Genomic DNA, 21,524 nt, shown 5'->3' with positions numbered 1-21,524 from the left:
TCAAGATAAACCACCACACATTGCTGCAACATATCTCGGAGGACATCATAGATTGATTCCTGAAAGACTGCAGGAGCGTTTCAAAGACCAAACGGCATTACGAAGTATTCGTAATGTCCTGTCCTGGTATTAAACACAGTTTTTAGACCGATATCTTTGCTCTGCTCAGATGTAAAAATCTTGGCTAAGGTACTGGCAACGAGAATAAACAAATTTATTCAGAAATGAATACACCCAGACCAGTCTGGATTTATTCCAAACCGATCCACAAGTATAAACATAAGAAGGCTGTACCTAAACCTACAGACCCCGACGGAGAATGCGGGAGATAGATCTATCCTATCATTAGATGCCACCAAGGCCTTTGATAGTCTGGAGTGGGACTATCTCTGGTACACTCTGGAGAAGTTTGGGTTTGGTCCATCCTTTATTAAATGGATAAAGCTATTGTATAATTCCCCAAGGGCTAAAATAAAAATAAATAATGAAGTTTCACAGTCGTTTGAATTGGAGAGGGGAACGAGACAGGGATGTCCACTGTCCCCTCTCCTTTTCGCCTTGGCAATTGAGCCCTTGGCAACTGCTATTAGAGCTAGACAGGAAATACAGGGGTTCCAGAGAGGAGCAGAGGAGGAAAAAGTCGCGCTATATGCGGACGATATCCTCCTTTTCTTGGGCAACTCTACAACCTCCCTTAAAACTGCAGTTCAAACAGTAGAAGCGTTTGGACGATTCTCGGGCCTAGTGATAAACTGGGAAAAATCAACACTCTTACCAGTGGATTCGGTAAGCAATATGGATGGGATAGGAATCCCGCAATTAAAAATTGGGGAGAAGATGGAGTATTTGGGCATCGTGGTAACACGTAACCCAGAACAATTTATAAATAATAATTTAGTGCCACTTTTGGGCAAACTTAAACGCAAAGCGGATGTATGGGGACACTTGCCACTGTCGGTGGCCGGGCGTAGCAACCTTATTAAAATGATTTGGATGCCACAATTGCTGTATATACTTCACAACTCCCCAGTGTGGATTGATAACCGATGGTTTAAAAAGATAGAGACCCTCTTTAGGACCCTAATCTGGAAAAAGGGAAAGGCAAGGATCAGTCTCCGAACACTGCAACTGCCAACAGACAGAGGAGGGCTATCGGTCCCGCATCCGTATAGCTATTTTTTGGCGGCGCAGTTGCAGCATTTGGGGGGATGTAGCATAGAGGGGGGAGGTAATGCAAGTGGGAAAATGATACTAAGAGGGTCTCCTCATAGATCGGTAATAGAGACCTTAGAGGCCAACTCTTTCTCGGTAAAAAGTCCAACAGTAAAGATGATGGTAAGAATATGGCAAGTGGGAAAACTTGCCTTGGGCTATAAAGGATTAACAGAATACTCCCCACTATGGGAAAATAATAACTTAAAAGAAATTTTGGCCATGGGAAAATTAAAAGAATGGGATAAACGTGGGATAACCAGAGTGGCACAACTCTATACAGACTGCACATTAAAACCCTTCTCAGAGCTAAGTCGGGAATATGACATCCCAAATTCTATGTTTTTTTCCTATTTGCAGGTTAGACACGCATTACAAGCCCAATTTAAATTACAGCCGGTAAGATGGCAAAAGCTCACGCATCTCCAAAGACTAATCAAGACGGGGGTCTTGAAAGGTCTTATATCAGAATTGTACGAACGGATCAGCGATCAGTTAATAGGAAAAGAGAAGCTGAGCAAGAATAAACAGAGGTGGGAGGAGGATATTGGACTCATAACAAATGACCAATGGGACAGGATACTGGAACTGGGGACAGTGGTTTCATTAGCCCCCTCACAACGGGTTTCTCACTTGTTTCTCCTCCACAGGGTCTACTATACCCCCAAGAAATTATATGGATTTGGATGGAAGTCAGATGACAAATGTCCCAGATGTCAAAATACAGGGGACCTTATCCACATGATGTGGAAATGCCCAAAACTGCATAGATATTGGGCTAAGACTCTGGACATTATAAATGCAACCTTTGGAACCACTCTGGAACTTGAAGCCAGGGTTTGTCTATTAGGATGCATCGAAGAGAGAATGGGGCAGAGGGATATATTAGTAGCAGTTATAAGATGCCTGTTTCAGGCGAGGAAATTGATCGCACTAAAATGGCAAGCACAAAATCCACCCACAGTAGAGGAATGGTTTAACGCAATGAATAGCACAATTGGGAAGGAAAGGGGAACATGGATTAGAAGGGGCAACCTCAAAAAATTTAATGCAATATGGGAGCACTGGTTATGTAAAATAGGCCGCTCACTTTAATCAGGGAAAGTTAGGTAAAGAATAATCTAGGGAAAGGAACAGAACCAAAAAAAAACGTGTATGCACTTTAAAAGTAAGATAGGAGGGAGGGAGGGAGGGTTGGGAATGGGATTGAAGGAAATTTTTAACCTATGCAATGAATTTTTTGTATGCACATATAATGCACTGTATATAGAATATGGATTTGTATTTTTTTTTCTCTGCTATATATGTATGGAAACAATAAAAAAAAAGTATTGAATTTAAAAAAAAAAAAACACAGTTTTTCATTCGTCGCCCTCCTTGATCCTCACAAGATTGTATTCCCCTCTCAGATCGACCTTCGTGAAAACCGTTGCTCCCTTGAGACGGTCAAATAATTCCATAATCAATGGAATCGGATAAGCATTCTTAATCAGGAAACGATTGAGACCCGTATAATCGATATAAGGTCTCAGTTCACCACTCTTCTTTTAAAAAATGAAAAGAGGCCAACACCAGCAGGAGACGAGGATTTACGGATGAACCCTCGAGAGAGTGTGTTTGCAACATACTCCTCCATGGCTTTATCCTCCGAGACAGACAAAGGGTAAACCCGGCCACAAGGGGGCATGGCACCAGGTTGAAGTTCAATTACGCAATCATATGACCGTTGTGAAGGCAAACTACCGGCTTGACCTTTGCCAAAGACATTGCTAAATTCACGGTACTCCTCTGGCAAGGAGGAGAGTGAAGAGGTGCACAAGACCTTAGCCACTTTCTGAAAACATGTTTTACTGCATTGTGGCAACCAGGAAAGAACCTCAGTACAAAGCCAATCAAAAGAGGGGTTGTACCTCAGTAACCAAGGATAACCAGTAAACCACTGGGTAATGAGGTGTGGAAATGACTTGGATTATCTCATGGTGTAGAGCCAATGTGGTGCCTATATTTAAAAAGGGAACAAAGTCTTTACCAAGTAACTATAGACCTGTTAGTCTAACTTCTATAGTTGGGAAGATACTGGAACGTTTAATAAAAGACCACATGGATGAGTTCTTGCAGGAAAAAAACTATTTAAGCAGCAGACAACATGGATTCATGAAAGACAGAAGTTGTCAGACAAACCTGATTTCCTTTTATGAAGAGGTAAGTAAAACCCTGGACAGAGGCGTGGCTGTGGACGTGATATATTTGGATTTTGCAAAAGCGTTCGATACAGTTCCGCACACACGGCTCATGTGTAAGGTAAGGTCTACAGGATTGGATATATCAGTTTGTAAATGGATAGAAAATTGGCTGAAAGACAGAATTCAGAGAGTCGTGGTTAATGATTCTTACTCTGAATGGTCCAATGTTATCAGTGGTGTACCCCAAGGTTCAGTGCTGGGACCCTTACTTTTCAATATATTTATAAATGATATTGGGTCTGGGATCAAAAGTAACATTTCTGTCTTTGCAGATGACACCAAGCTATGCAGTGGAATAACGTCCTTGCAGGATGTCGCCAATTTACAAGCCGACCTCAATGCTCTGTCTAATTGGGCGACTGAGTGGCAGATGAGGTTTAATGTTGATAAATGTAAAGTTATGCACTTGGGGGCTAAGAATATGCATGCATAATACATACTAGGGGGAGTACAACTGGGGGGATCTGTAGTGGAGAAGGATCTGGGGGTTTTAGTTGATCATAAGCTCAATAATGGCATGCAATGCCAAGCTGCGGTTTCCAAAGCGAGCAAAGTCCTTTCTTGTATTAAGAGAGGTATGGACTCCAGAGACAGAGATATAATTTTGCCCCTGTACAAATCATTAGTAAGACCTCATCTGGAATATGCAGTTCAGTTTTGGGCCCCAGTTCTCAAAAAGGATATCGGAGAACTGGAGAAAGTGCAGAGAAGGGCAACCAAACTGATAAGAGGCATGGAGGAAAGATTAGAAGAACTAAATCTATTCACTCTTGAGAAGAGGAGAATTAGGGGGGATATGATCAACATGTACAAATATATAAGAGGTCCATACAGTGTACTTGGTGTTGAGTTATTCACTTTACGGTCAACACTGAGGACAAGGGGGCACTATTTACGTCTAGAGGAAAAGAGATTTCACCTCCAAATACGGAAAGGTTTTTTCACAGTAAGAGCTGTGAAAATGTGGAACAGACTCCCTCCAGAGGTGGTTCTGGCCAGCTCAGTAGATTGCTTTAAGAAAGGCCTGGATTCTTTCCTAAATGTACATAAAATAACTGAGTACTAAGATTTGTAGGTAAAGTTGATCCAGGGTAAATCCGATTGCCTCTCGGGGTATCAGGAGGGAATTTTTTCCCCTGCTGTAGCAAATTGGATCATGCTCTGCTGGTTTTTTTTGCCTTCCTCTGGATCAACTGTGGGTATGGAGTTGGGTGTATGGGATTGTATTGTGTTTTTTATTTTGTTTGTTTATTTTTTTGTGGTTGAACTGGATGGACTTGTGTCTTTTTTCAACCTGACTAACTATGTAACTATGTAACTATGTGACTAGCCCCTACGGCCATGGCCATTGGAGCAGTATCATGAGTCACATGGGCAGGCTGTAGAGGTCTCCCATCAATAGCCTCAATTGTAAGTGGAGTGGCACAAATCTGCAGTGGAATCGAGTGCTTGGACACAAAGGCACCATCTATGAACACATATAGGAAAATAAACTGTAAGCGAAAAGATGAAGTAACTATAAGTGTATAAATGGATAATAAGCCAATAATCATATGAGTCCCTTAGTCCGTAAAGGATCAGTTCTTAAAATGAATGGCAACAGCTATCCTCAGAGAGAGTCAGCTCTGTGAACAGATAAGCAGGGTAAAACACAGAAAACGCCACCTCAGTGTAGTATTAGAGCAAAGATTTGTAGCACACTCACAAGATAAAAATCAAGCTCATCTGTGCGTATGGGGTGTAACTCTCCGGGGATCTGAGACCGTCATCCAGTCATGAGGGAAATAGCAGGGGATTCGTTAGGCAGTCCTGTGGCCACCAGGAAGTTGACCACAACCAGCATGGAACGCAAGGAAATTATGACACTGGAAGTGAATGAACTTCAAGGAGAGATCGTTCAAGATGGGCAAAATAGGCAGGCTATGCGCTTGGAGCATTAGCTGCTTCTACAGGCTTAACATGACAGTGCTGGAAAGGTGCCATTTATGTGCCCAAGTCGGCCGTGGGACAACAAGCTCCGTGCACACAGGGCACCGCCAGCACCCACATGGAAATAGTATGGGCTGGGCCAAGATTTTTAGTATATGATTATATAGCCAAAAGATGGTACATTGAGATATAAGCATTCAAAAAATAAAAAAATGTACAACATGCATTAAGAATGTGTGCATACATAAATCATTATTCACTTACACTGAAATATAATATATATATATATATATATATATATATATATATATATCAAAACAATTATACGTAGAAAAATATATAGAAAAATATACACATAATAATATGATCATATATATAAAAATATATATGTGATATATGATATAATATATATATATATAAATATGTGTGTATATATATATATATATATATATATATACATATATATATATATATAATATATATACACAAACATATATAAAATATATATCATATATGTACACATAGGCCCAGATTCACAAAGAGTTACGCCGGCGTATCTGAATCTAAGCCCGTCGTATGTTTAAAGCGGGGGTTCACCCGTACATAAAACTTTTTCCCCTTAGATGGATGCTCGTTTTGTCTAGGGGAATCGGCTAGTTGTTTTAAAATATAAGCATTACTTACCGTTTACGAGATGCATCTTCACCGCCGCTTCCGGGTATGGGCTGCGGGACTGGACGTTCCTATTTTGATTGACAGTCTTCTGAGAGGCTGCCGACGGTCGCATCCATCGCGTCACGATTTTCCGAAAGAAGCCAAACGTCGGTGCGCAGGTGCAGTATAGAGCCGCACCGACGTTCGGCTTCTTTCGGCTACTAGTGACGCGATGGATGCGACCGTCGGAAGCCTCTCGGAAGACTGTCAATCAAGAAGGAACGCCCGCTCCCGAAGACCCATACCCGGAAGCGACGGAGAAGATGCATCTCGAAAACGGTAAGTACAGCTCATATTTTAAAACAACTAGCCGATTCCCCTAGACAAAACGAGCATCCATCTAAGGGGATTTTTTGAAAAAAATGTCTTATGGGTGAACTCCCGCTTTAAGTGTATTCTCAAACTGAGATACACTTAAACATGCCTAAGATACGACGGCCTGCGCCGTCGTATCTTAGGGTGCAATATTTACGCTGGCCGCTAGGTGGCGCTTCCATTGAGTTTGGCGTAGAATATGCAAATGAGTCGTTACGCCGATTCACGAGCGTACACTTGCCCGTCAAGGTAAAGATACGCCGTTTCCGTAAGAGATACGCGGCGTAAAGATAAACATGCCCCCTAGGTGGCGTATCCAATGTTAAGTGTGGCCGTCGTTCCCGCGTCGCAATTTGAAAATTTTACGTCGTTTGCGTAACTCGTCGGTGAATGGGGCTGGATGTCATTTACGTTCACGTCGAACACACATAAAGCACTTGCCTGATAAACTTGCGGCAGCATAACGTAAATCAAATACGTTACGCCGCCCACAAATACGACCATCTACGTGAATCTGGCCCATGGAGGTTAGCTGATTTTTGGGCACTAAAATACAACAATATAGATGGATAGGAAACACAATAAAAATGATGATGATAATAATAATAGTTCATCTGCATATATAGCTCAACATATGTATATCTGTAAACATTATGCTTATTGAAAAATTATTAAAATGATATTAAGGGATATTTAATAGCAAAGGTATGCATAGGCAAAGAACATCTGTAGTCAGCTTATGTCAAAAATGGTGTGTAGGGATTTAACAGTAGCGATAGAAGCTACCTATAAATGGCACAAATGCCAGTAGGGGTATATTATCCACCCTCTGGTCAATGTAAGAAACCACTCTGTCTAACATACCAATTTGTCCAACATGGTCAGAAAACATTCTTAGCTAAAGGAAAGACATAAACTCCTCAAAGGGGTTTATGCCCGAGGTTATCAAACAAGCGACTGGCTGCTAGGACTGTCCTTCATCCTAGCAGCCAATCACCTGTTTGTTAGCTCGGCCCTCCATCCAGAACTGTCCCGCCTCCCTCCCTGCAACTCCTCTCCTGTCCCTATCCAGACATGCTGTGCCTCCCTCTGATCTGTCTCTGGAGTGTGAGGGGGGACTGAGGACTGGAGTGTGAGGCGGGACTGAGGACTGGAGTGTGAGGCGGGACTGAGGATTGGATTGTGGGGGGGGGGGGACTGAGGACTGGAGTGTGGGGGGGGACTGAGGACTGGAGTGTGGGGGGAGCTGAGGAATGTAATGTGGGGGGACTGAGACTGTAATGTGGGGGGACTGAGGACTGTAATGTGGGGGAAGCTGAGGACTGGAGTGTGGGGGGAGCTGAGGACTGTAATGTGGGGGGGCCTGAAGAAGTTAAATTGGGGTGACCAAGAGCTGTCATGTGAGGGGGGCTGAGGATATTAAAGTGGAGGTTGGGAATGTAATGTGGGGGGTAGGCTGAGGACTGTGATGTGAGGGACTGAGGACTGTAATGTGTGGGGGGGACTGAGGACTGTAATTTGTGGGGGAGACTGAGGACTGTAATGTGGGGTTATGATATAAATAGGGGCAGAGGACAGTACTGTTAATAGGGGAGCCCAGAGTATGACAACACTACCAGTGACAGGGTGAGTGTGAGCAGGGACTGACTGGGACACATGTGTACAGGGCCTAGTGGGGGCACTACTTTCATCTGTGGAGGGGGCTATACCTTAATCTGTGGAGGGGGCACTGCCTTCATCTGTTGGGGCCTTACCACATCTAGTGGCAGGCAGCATGGCAAGTGACAATCCGCATCTGGTTGCAAGTGACATTCCGCATCTGGTAGCAGGCAGCATGGCAAGTGACATTCCGCATCTGGTGGCAGGCAGCGTGGCAAGTGACACGCTCAAAGCTCCGAACTGATTCTGCATTATGGTGAGTTTAACTATTTCATTTATTACTACAATGTAATAATAGAAATAATGCGCTGACAAATTGCCCAGCGAAAAATCGCTTACCCCCCGCATGCTATCCCCAACCGGGCCTTGGCAAAATTTTCTTCCACGCAGCCGGTCCCCGGTGCCAAAAAGGTTGGGGACCACTGCCCTACAGGACCTCAAGGTCTGGGCGTTTCCTGGACAGGTAGGACAAGACCTCAAAAAGCGACCTGCCTGGCCACAATAAAGGCACAATCTCTCCCTCCTCCTAAAGGTCCACTCATCCGCAGAGAGATGTGTAAAGCCTAACTGCATGGGTTCTACTTCACTGGCGGACTCTGTTCCAGGAGGCATGAGAGGTGAGGGAGGTGAGGTTGGGACTGCAAAGCTCAGAGCCAAATGTACAGGAGGCTTCCCCAAGCGCTCCTTAAAGGAAGTTCTCTCTCGGAGTCTGAATTCAATGAGAATGGCAAATGTGACCAACTTCCCCAGATCTGTAGGTATGTCTCAGGCTGCTATCTAATATTTGATGTCTGTCTATTTCTGTGTGTGTGTCTGTATTTATGTTTCTGTTTGTGTGTGCTTGTTTCTGTGTATGTGGGTGTTTTTCTGTGTGTGTGTCTGTGTTTCTGTGTCTGTCTTTATGTTTCTGTGTGTGTGTTTCTGTGTGTGTGTCTGTTTCTGTGTATCTGTGTGTACCTTTGTTTCTGTGTGTCCCTCTGTTTCTGTGTGTTTGTGTGTGTGTCTCTGTTTGTGTGTGTGTCTGTCTTTTTGTTTCTGTGTGTGTGTGTCTCTCTTGTTCTGTTTCTGTGTGTCTGTGTATGTCTCTCTTACTGTGTGTGTATCTGTTTATGCTTGTTTGTGTCCCTTTGTTTCTGTTTGTCTGTCTGTGTGTCTCTTGTTCTGTGTGTGTGTGTGTGTGTCTCTCTCTCTTGCTGTGTGTGTTTCTGTGTGTCTCTCTGTTTCTGTGTGTGTGTCTCTTTCTGTGTGTGTGTGTGTGTGTGTGTGTGTGTGTGTGTGTCCGTCTGTTTCTGTGTACCTGTGTGTCTCTCTACTTCTGTGTGCATGTCTGTCTAAATTAGAGTTGCCACCTCATCCCTTTAAAAAGGAACACATATGAATTACACAGGTTCTGAGGTTAATTTAATGCAGGTAAGGCACCAAATGAGTCTAATTACCACCTTAATTAGCCACAGAACCTGTGTAATTAATATGTGTTCCTTTTTAAAGGGATGAGGTGGCAACCCTAGTCTAAATGTTTCTGTGTGTGTGTCTGTTTCAGTGTATGTGGGCGTGTATCTGTGTGTGTCTCTCTGTTTATGTGTGTGTGTCTGTCTTTATGTTTATGTGTGTGTCTGTCTTCATGTTTCTGTGTGTGTGTCTGTCTTTATGTTTCTGTATGTGTGTGTCTGTCTGTTTCTAGGTGTCTGTCTCTGTTTCTGTATGTGTGTCTGTTTTTTTTATGTTTCTGTGTGTGTCTTTTATGTTTCTGTATGTGTGTGTGTCTGTTTCTAGGTGTCAGTCTGTGTGTCTCTGTTTTTGTATGTGTGTCTGTTTTTATGTTTCTGTGTGTGTCAGCTGATAGTTGTGTGGTAGAAGGTTTCCAATGAGGTGGAGGAGGGGAAGCCATGTAGAGCCATCAGCCGTGTCCCCATGCATTAACACATGGAATTCCCAATCACTGAAAGGAGTTAATGATATTCCAGGGCTGAGTTTGGTGACTAGTGATTGCAGGCAGTGTAATATTCATGTGGTGATAACACAGGGCTGCCTACATCTGCATAGACAATAACCTTGGTGGTTTTGTAGTCTAGAGAGAAACTAGAGAGTAAACCATAACAGGAAACCCGAGCATGGCTCCAACTCCACACATTGCTATTCATCATGTTGTGTGCATTTCTCCATGTCCAATGTATATATGTTTGTGTGTATAGGATCCGTGTATAATATTGGCTGAGTAGAGGAGTCGGGCTGCTGCACAATGAGGACAAAGAGATGTTACAGTCTGGTTTCTATAGCAACAGAAGATGGTGTAGTTCTTCTAACCAAAATACTTGATAATAGCAAAGTGTATTGTGGGGGCTGTGCTGAGGGGGTAGGTGTCTTCTAGAAGCGTCCTCTCCCCCGGACCCCTGTACACACACACTTACACACACACACACACACACACACCGAGCACGCTGACACTTTTCTATAGTGACATGGTTGTGTGGCTGAGGAGCTGAGAGGAAAGGACAGTACACACACACACACACACACACACACAGGCCTCATTTTGTGCATGTGAAATGTGTGTGTTCTGTAAAAGCTAGTGGTTGGCTGCTTTTCCGGACATGATGTGGTTGAATCTGTCATCGTAATGGAAATTCATTGCTGTAGCTATGGTAAATCGAGTTTTCTGCCTGTGCTGAATGCATTAGTCTAATGAGATGTTTGCAGCTGGAGAGCTGAGCTGCTGGAGACTTCCAGCCTGAGAGCAGACGGGGAGAAGATGGCTTGTGCGGGGGGCTGTGTGCATGGGCTGCCGATCATCTGTCCTTCCAGTCATAACATCAGCTCTATGTAGAGCCTCTGACAACTGGGCTGCCAAATATATCCACCCCACCAAGGTAAGGAGGAAAGCTTTCTTCATTGCTGTGCACAGTCACCATTCATGCAGCATTGGGTGCAGACACACTGCTTTCTATACATACTCATCTATACTAATACTCATCTATCCATACTCATCTATACATACCGCTTTATATATACTGATCTATCCATACTCATCTATACATACTGATCTAGCCATACTCATCTATACATACCGCTTTATATATACTGATCTATCCATACTCATCTATACATACTGATCTAGCCATACTCATCTATACATACCGCTTTATATATACTGATCTATCCATACTCATCTATACATACTCATCTATACATACCGCTTTATATAATATACTGATCTATACATACTCATCTATACATACTGATCTATCCATACTCATCTATACTAATACTGATCTATCCATACTCATCTATTCATACCGCTTTATATATACTGATCTATCCATACTCATCTATACTAATTCTGATCTATCCATACTCATCTATACTAATACTGATCTATCCATACTCATCTATACTAATACTGATCTATCCATACTCATCTATTCATACCGCTTTATATATACTGATCTATCCATACTCATCTATACTAATTCTGATCTATCCATACTCATCTATACTAATACTGATCTATCCATACTCATCTATTCATACCGCTTTATATATACTGATCTATCCATACTCATCTATACATACTGATCTATCCATACTCATCCATACATACTGATCTATCCATACTGCTTTATATATACTGATCTATCTATGCTCATCTATACATACTGATCTATACCTTCTCATCTATACATACTCATCTATACATACTCATCTATACATACTCATCTATACATACTCATCTATACATACTCATCTATACATACTGATCTATACATACTGATCTATACATACTCATCTATACATACTGATCTATACATACTCATCTATACATACTCATCTATACATACTCATCTATACATACTCATCTATACATACTAATCTATACATATCCCTTTATATATACTCCTCTATATATACTGATCTATACATACTGATCTATACATACTCCTCTATACATACTGATCTATACATACCCCTTTATACATCCTCATCTATCCATACTGATCTATACATCCTCATCTATCCATACTGATCTATACATACTCCTCTATACACACTCCTCTATACATACAGATCTATACATACCTCTTTATACATACTCCTCTATACATACTCCTCTATACACACTCCTCTATACATACAGATCTATACATACCCCTTTATACACACTCCTCTATACATACAGATTTATACATACTCCTCTATACATACTGATCTATCCATGCTCCCCTATACATACTCATCTATAGATACTCATCTGTACATACTGATCTATACATATTGATCCATACATACTCCTCTATACATACTGATTTATACATACCCCTTTATACATACCCCTTTATACATACTCCTCTATACATACTCCTCTATACATACTCCTCTATACATACTGATCTATACATTCTCCTCTACGCATACTTATCTATACATACCCTTTTATACATACTCCTCTATATATACTGATCTATACATACTGATCTATACATACTCCTCTATACACACTCCTCTCTACATACTGATTTATACATACTCCTCTATACATACTGATTTATTCATACTGATCTATACACACTCCGCAAAAACATACTCCTTTATACATACTCCTCTATACATACTGATCTATACACACTCCTTTATACATGCTGATCTATACATACTCCTCAATACATACTGATCTATACATACTCATCTATACACCCTGCTCTATACAAACTGCGGTATATATACTGCTTCATATATACTGCTCTATACATAAGTCTATATACATACTTCTCTATAAATACTGCTCTATATGTACTGTTATATACATACTCCTCCATACATACTCCTCTATACATCCTGCTATATACATCCTGCTCTATACATAGTGCTATATACATCCTGCTCTATACATCAAGCTCTATACATCCTGCTCTATACATACTCCTCTATACATCCTGCTACATACTCCTCTATACATCCTGCAATATACATACTCCTCTATACATTCTGCTATATACATACTCCTCTATACATCCTGCTCTATACATACTCCTCTATACATCCTGCTACATACTCCTCTATACATCCTGCTATATACATACTCCTCTATACATTCTGCTATATACATACTCCTCTATACAAACTACTATATACATACTACTATATACATACTCCTCTATACATACTGCTATATACATCCTGCTATATACATACTCCTCTATACATCCTGCTCTATACATAGTGCTATATACATACTCCTCTATGCATAGCGCTCTATACATACAGCTCTATACATAGTGCTCTCTACATACTGCTCCATACATACACTCTCTATCATCTCACATTACATGGATATGACATCTATGCTGGAAGCTGTTATGGTATATGAATGCTGTATGGGGAAAACAGAAAGCTATACATAACTTGTCTGGAAAATCAACCAAGAAGGTTAAATTTTCAATGTGCACCATGATAAATCTATGTGTTTATGATGAAGACTTGTAGATGGAGGCTGCATCTTATTAAAGGTGTGATCATAGACCATTTTCAGATTTTTCAGGTTATTTGTAACTTCTTACATTGAAATCTATTTTCTACACCACCATCCTAGGAAGAAAGCATTTCCCCCTAGTGTAGGATCCAGACTGCTAGCCACTATAGTAGTGCCACTTTGCACAGTCAGGTCTACTTCCCAGTGTCATCAGCAAGGCCCACCAGCATGATTGGTTCTGTGTCTCCTCTTCCTGGACATCACCTTTAAGGGGATTTTTACATCCAGCTGATCATTTGATTGTTTGTGTGTGTACAGCAATTTCTCTAACCTCAAGTAATGCAGCTTGAATGTTATTACTTTTATAAAAACCCTAATGTGTCAGTGTATGTATGTATTTTGTAATTCATATATCAAATTGGCAGCTCTTGTGAGATTGTATCCATAGTTTGACCTAGTTATGGGAATGACAGAAGTTGGACCTGTGGCCAGCTCAGATGGTAAAGATGGCTGGAACATTTCTAGTTTGTTTGTGCTGCACCATTTGTTTGTACATTTTATTTCAACTTCTGAAACAACATGTTCATTTGTAGGTAAATAAAGCAGTGGAACATTTGTAGGAAAAAAAATGATCAACACAGAATGTCATTTAGTCACCATCATCATTTAGAAATAGATATATTTTATTGTAGCCAATCTACATATATATATGTCTTTTGTAAAGAGGCTTCTGAATCTTTAATTTTTTTCCCTGTAGATAGGATAATGCTTATCTGCAGTGCAATATGTAAAACCAAAATAGCAGTTCTATTTGTTACATTAATTGCATTACATTGCAATATTTGTTACATCAATTACATTATATTATATTATTTGTTACATTAATTAAATCACATTATGTTGCACATGTCATATATCGGTGATTTTTTTTTTAAATTCAATTTTCTTTTTTTTTTATAATGATGGCTCTGTTACTTTTTTCATTATCCATACCCACAGAACACAGTGTGGAGTAAAATGTAATTTAGAATGAACCACTCAGAAGATGAAAGGCTGTTATAGCAGCCTATATCTTAGAATGCTGCCTTACAAAATGTATGTTCGATATATATATATATATATGTATATGTGTGTGTGTGTGTGTATACACATACACACACACAGTGGATGTATATTGTATACAGAATCTATTAAATGCATATATATATATATATATATATATATATATATATATATATATATAATGTATGTGCATTTAATAGATTCTGTATACAATATACATCCACTGTGTGTGTATGTGTGTGTATGTGTATATACACACACACACACACATATATATATATATATATATATATATATATATATATATTTATATATATATATTTTTTTTTTAATTATTATTTATTTATTTATTTATTTATTTATTTATTGTGTATACATATCATGATTAAAATTCCATTTGACTATACACATTGCTATCCAAAGAGAAGGGCTTCCTAATGAATGTCCTTGGCTGTGTCACTTGGCAGTATATCACAAATTCACATAATATACACAGAATATGCAAAGTCACATCCAGTATCCTAGCAACGCAAAATAATGTAATGTCATCCCAGTAGTAATGCATTTAAAACAAGCACGTATAGAGGAAAGGAAATTTACTCGGCGAGCACCAACAGAGCACTATTTTGTTGTTAATACAGTACAATATAATAGATAAAAATGAAAAATGTCAGGTCGTCTAGAGTGCTTTGCAGTGTTTGTAGCTGTACGTCGTAGCCTATGTTTTATGTCTCTGCTTGAACCACCTCTTATAGCAGTGGGGTGGTTATCATTGTAACCACAAAATGTAGAACTGCAAAGTGTAGGCAGCAAAAATACTGATCTGTTCCCCTGCGGTCACCGAAACCTGACTGTCACTGACAAAGAAAGAGAAGAGTTTGACTAATTAGCAAAGGAAGACCTCAATTAGCCTTTCTGGTGCTCTCACATATTACAAGCATCATTTATAACATGTTAATATTTACTCTTTGTTAACTCCTTAAGGCTTGTCATGCCTGCCTACTCCTCTACAAGGGGTCTATCTGGGAACCTTTCAGTCCCTGTCCCTCGTCTTATTTTCCCTCCATCAGCAATTTAACAGAATTATCTTAAAACCTTGAACAATACAGTTTCCATGAAGCCTGCGAGATGTGGCTGATTAACCTGCCATCTAAAATAATAAAGAATTCTACCATAATTACCAGGGCCCAAATGTCATCAGTCTCAATAGCAGCCTTTCTGACTTAAGGGCAGGAAGATAATTGGAGGTAGTGATTGAAAACATACATAGTTTTAATTACATTTTGTATCTTGTGCTGATGGTTCCCTCTTTCGTTTTAATATTTTTAAACGATCTGTCACGGATACCAGATGAAAATAAAAATAGAACCTAAAAAGCCACGAAGGGTATACTATTAAATTCACAAACATTTTAGTAAATGAGTCACAAAGCCGGGCAACTTAATCTGAACAAATGGTGAAAAAAATACACAGGTTTATGTTAAAGTGGTTTTACACCCATAAACAAAACATGTATTATATTGCAGCTTTTTAAAGATTTTCATCTTAATATTCCCCTGGTGATCCAGCCAATAAGTCTGTCATTTTTAACAGACCAAGCTGTCCAGACACAGTAGCAGTTAAACCTCGTACACACGATAGGTTAACCAGAGGACAACGGTCTGAAGGACCGTTGTCCTAGGTTAACCTATGAAGCTGACTGATGGTCCGTTGTGCCTACACACCATCAGTTAAAAAACCGATCGTGTCAGAATGCGGTGACGTAAAACACAACGACGTGCTGAAAAAGTTCAATGCTTCCAAGCATGCGTCGACTTGATTCTGAGCATGCGTGGATTTTTAACCGATGGTTGTGCGTACTAAAGATCGGTTTTGACCTATCAGTTAGCAATCCATCGGTTAAATTTTAAAGCAAGTTGCCATTTTTTTAACCTAAGGTTAAATAACCTATGGGGCCTACACACGATCGGTTTGGACCGATGAAAACGGTCCTTCAGACCGTTGTCCTCTGGTTAACCTATCGTGTATACGAGTCTTTAGAGGGCTAAGACAAAGCATTTGCCACTAACAGGGCTTCTTGATCAGGGGTACAATGATCAGCTTTTACTCATTTTTATAAAACCTTTATCCCCAAAAAATCAAACAAAAAAAAAACGCTACTTTAAATAATTTGATGAAAAATAGTTAGATGAAGTTCAGCCTTAAAGCTGTTGTAAACGGTCTATTTAAAAAGCACAACAAAATCCCAATTATATCATACCTACTTGCTATGGTTTTGCACAGAGCAGCCCTGATCTGTTTCTTCTGGGATCCCCTGCCGGTGCTCCAGGCCCCTCCTCTTCATCGGGTTCCCTCCACGAAAAGCCACTTTCCATGGGGGCACCCCAGCAAGCTCGTTTCTGAGTCCCGCTGCTGCGTCCACTGACACAGACAGTGGGACTCGGCCCACCCCCACTCCCATGTCACAGCTTTTGATTGACAGCAGCGGGAGCCAATGGCTCCTGCTTCTATCAGCCTGTTCAATAAGGAAAGCGACAGCGGCTGAAGCCACTACATTCCTGCACATCACTGAATCAGATTGGGCTCAGGTAAGAAAGGGGAGTCTGGGGGGTGCTGCAGCATAGAAGGTGAAACACTTTAAGGCTTTACAACCACTTTAATTTGATAGTCAAGTTCATCTAAAGCTGGGTATACACTGTGTCTAACGATCAGCTTCTGTTAAACAGATTACACACAGATTGAAATGTGTCAAGTCCTTGAGGAACCAGCAGAATTTTGATGTGTATACTCTGTTTTAATTTTCTAGTGCATCTATCACTACCCTCTCCCCAGACCGACAATGCTGCTGTCCAAAGGTGTCTCCATTGCTCTTCTATACAGAGCAGAGACACCCTAAGACAGGAAGTGTGTTACTGGCTGGATCACCAGGTGAAAATAAAGGAAAAAATAACTTAAAGAAAAACACATTTAAGGATTGGTAAGTTGCAACATGCTACACTTTTGTTTTTGTGATTAATATCACTTTACCTTAAAATCTAGATGATGTGCTGAAATGTTTCTGTACCGTAAAAGGGCTCTGCATTACCCCAAATCTCCTGACATTCCTCACTGGAACGTTATGCCGCCCATTATGTTAAAGGACCAATTGAAAAGCCCAGTAGGTGGGTTGACTTGTTAAAGGTCTTGAACTGAATATACCAGGAGGTCCGATCAGTAAAAAATTATTCTAGCAGGTCTGAATCACCCCCCCCCCCCCCAGCATTTGCCCCTCTTTACATCACATCTCCCTAGCCACAGCACTTATCCCTCTTTATATCATTCCCCACAACACTTCCCCCATTTACATCACTCCCACAACACTGCCCCCCTTCACATCACCCCTCCCCACAGCACTTGCCCCCTCTTTAAATCACCCCCTCCCCACAGCATTTGCCCCTTTTTACATCACATCTCCCTAGCCAAAGCACTGGCCCACTTCAAATCACCAAACACATCGCATTGTCTCCATTTACATCACACCCCCCCCCCCCCCCCCACAGCACGGCCCTCCTTCACATTCCCCCACAACACTGCTCCTGTTTACATCCCCCCACAGCACTGCCCCCCTTCACATCCCCCCACCGCACTGCTCCCCTTTACACTCCCCCAGGACTGCCCCCTTTGCATCACATATCCCCCCACATCACTACCCCATCAGATCTCCCTCCACAACACTGCCCCCTTCACATTTCCTCCACAGTACTGCCCCCCTTTACATCTTCCCACCACAGCCCTTGCCCCTCCCTTTACATCTCCCCACCACAGCGCTTCCCTCTCTTTGCATCACCCCCCATCACACACAGCACTACCCCCTACAAATTTGCCTCCTCACCAACACTTAGCCCCTTCACATCACCCCCCCCCCCTAACAGCATTGTTTCCTTTACATCTCCCCCACCATGCCCCCTTCACATTACCCTTCCCCCACTGCACTGCTCCCCTTTCACATCACCCTCCCCCTTCTCGCTACAATAAGGTCCTCTGCCCCCTTCACATCTGCTTCCCCCTTCAAATCACCCCCCACACACACAGCACTTCTGCCTTCATGTCACCTGCTGCCTCCCCACACCCTCCCTTAAAAGCTATGTCCTGTTGCCTACCTTACAGAGAGCAGAGAACGGCCGGGGAGGCACAGCAGCACTGGATGTAGGAGGGGGGCAGGGGGCTGCCAAGGTTAACTTTTCCTATTAAGCTGGTGATTGGTTGTTAGGACCGCCAGTATCCTAGCAACCAATTACCTGCTAGTTAATCTGGAAAGTTAAAGCGGAACTTTAGTCTGAAAATAAAGTCCTGCTAAATAACTTCAGCCTGGCCCCTTTTGCAGGTATAGCTATGTAAAACATTAAAAATAAGCGCCTATACTGTGTAAAATCCAGTAATACACTGTCCTACCCTGCTCTGCACATGCTCAGTTGCTCTCCATTTTTAGGCACTGCTGAATTTGTAGAGACAGATCTGCTCTGGGCTTCAGCAAAATGGCAGCCTCCAGCAAGAAGAAACAGGAGCAATGCTGGAGGCAGTTCACAGCACACACTCATTATAGTGACATAATAATTCATGAGGAATGTACAGGTATATTCTTTGCTAAAAAAATAAATAAATAAATTGTTATCAAGTTGTTATGGGTAAAGTTCAACTTTAACTCATGCAGCTCTCACTTTCATCCTCCATCCAGTGTGGCTGTCCCTCCCTCTCTCATTGCGATCCCCTGCCGCCCCACTCTCCACACTGCCTTGAGAATGACGGTGGCAGAGGTAAATGGGAAGGAAGGCTCCTAAATGGTGTGACTGTGGGTCTGGATGGGACAGCGGCTCAGTCCGGATCCGAACTGCAGTCTGCCATTTAGCGAAGCCTGACATAGCAAGAATAGTCTATATCTTTGGTTCTGTTTTAACAAGGGGTTTTCATGGAATGAAATCTCTCCTGATGCATTTTTAGTACCGTATTTGCCGGCGTATAAGACGACTGGGCGTAAAAGATGATCCCCTAACTTTCCAGCTAAAATTTTGGTTTTGGGATATACTCGCCGTATAAGATGACCCCCTTCCTACTAGTTTTTCTGGAAGCTGAGAGGTAGCCGGAACAACCGCTGACAGGAAAAAACGCTGACAGGAACAGGCTTTATTCAGCTTTTTTCAAATCTCACTGTGCCCATTACATGCCTTACTGTGCCCATTACATGTCTCACTGTGTCATTGCATGCCTCACTGTGCCATTACATGCCTCACTGTGCCATCAAATGCCTCACTGTGCCATTACATGCCTCACTGTGCCATCAACATGCCTCACTGTGCCATCAACATGCCTCACTGTGCCATCAACATGCCTCACTGTGCCATACCTTATTCCTGTACTGCGGACGTCCATTATTCAAAAGCTGCACCTCCTCCTCGTGCTGTTCCGTGATAGGCGCCTGTGTTCCGCCTGTCACGGAGGTCCTCTCGTCTGAAGCCGAGGATGAGAAGACATCCGTGATAGGCGGAACACCAAACAGAGGCTCTGCTGGGAAACCAAGTGTTCCGCCTATCACGGAACACCACAAGGAGGAGGCGCGGATTTTGAATAATGGATCCCCGAGACAGGTACCGGCATATAAGACGACCCCCAGGTTTTGAGGCAAGTTTTTAAGCCCAAAAGGTTGTCCTATATGCCGGAAAATACGGTATATCTCCAAATTAAATTGGCTTTGAGACAGGTTTAATTCAAATATAATAATAATTGAAACATTACACATTACAAACATTACAAACACAGATCAGGCCTTATGCGGAACAGTGTATTATGCATTATGGTCTATTAAACATTAGCATATAAAGGACAGCCAACATTGGATGCATCTCCATGCAGGTTGCATCTCCATGCAGTTTGCATCCATGGCATCCACTGAAATGCCAACTTTTTCTGTGTGCATGACATTGGGGGTAATTTACAAAAGGCAAATCAACTTTGCACTACAAGTGCATTTGAGTTTGCACTGAAAGTGCACTTGGAAGTGCAGTTGCTGTAAATCTGAGGGGTAGATCTGAAAGGAGGGGAAGCTCTGCTGATTTTATCATCCAATCATGTGCAAGCTACAATGCTGTTTTTTATATTCCTTGCATGTCCCCCTCGGATCTACAGCGACAGCAATTCCAAGTGCACATTCAGTGCACTTTCAAGTGCACTTGCAGTACACTTATGGTGCAAAGTGGATTTGCCTTTAGTAAATAACCCCCATTGTGTGTTTACCACAGAGATGGATGGGAACTGGTCTGCACGTCTGCACACCTGGAGTCAAACATCTCTTTAGCTGTATAGATTGTGGGTATAATGTTGACCTGATGGCTTTAGTACTTCCCTATTTCTTAGTCATAACCCTCCCTTATTCTATCCAAAAAAATAAAAAAAGGTTTTGTCTGTAGTTCTACTTTAAAGAAAAAAAGGTGTCATCTATCAGAATACAATAGCTGTCAGGGAAGCATCCACCCTGCTTAGCATAGATAGGAGCAGGGCTGCCAAATAGAAATTGCGGGGCCCCACGGCCCCTGGCTGTCAGGGTCCTCTCTTCCACATTGAGTAGAGATAAGAAAATGGCAAAGCCTGAACCTAGGTTTGGACCAAATTTTGCCTGTTTGGGCGTTTGGATGAGCACCTGATTGTCATATATGCAAACAGAATTTATATATGACAGGTTCCTGCTCAATCTTGTTCCTTAAAGTGGATGTAAACCCACTCTCATCCTTTCTAAACTACTGTCATAGTACTGATCTATAAGGATATACATGTCTCCTGCATGTATCCTTACCTGTCAAATGTCTCTCCTCTGTCTGTTATAAGAACTGAAAAACTGCAGATTCTGTGGGTGGGTCTGTTGTCTGGAGCTTGGTGGGTGGAGTCGTGATGTCAGT

At 41.7% G+C, this 21,524-nt stretch overlaps 1 protein-coding gene across 5 annotated transcripts in view; it reads left to right on the top strand.

Moving 5' to 3' along the window:
- Positions 1-10,468: 10,468 nt before the first annotated feature.
- The window catches only part of SCML4 (Scm polycomb group protein like 4), a 154,538-nt gene continuing 143,482 nt past the window's right edge, over positions 10,469-21,524 (top strand). For 3 of the 5 annotated variants that reach the window (XM_040350198.1, XM_040350200.1, XM_040350199.1), the window contains exon 1: positions 10,471-10,939. The gene's annotated coding sequence lies outside the window, so the exon portion shown is untranslated. Of the gene's footprint in view, positions 10,940-21,524 lie in introns of all 5 variants that reach the window. The other 2 variants (XM_040350197.1, XM_040350195.1) reach the window with 1 other exon arrangement.

The sequence above is a fragment of the Rana temporaria genome, chromosome 4 (genome assembly GCF_905171775.1).
Source record: "Rana temporaria chromosome 4, aRanTem1.1, whole genome shotgun sequence".
In the NCBI taxonomy this organism is placed as follows: Eukaryota; Metazoa; Chordata; class Amphibia; order Anura; family Ranidae; genus Rana; species Rana temporaria.
Note: the sequence above shows the minus strand (reverse complement) of the source record. Positions and strands in the feature narration are given on the sequence as shown.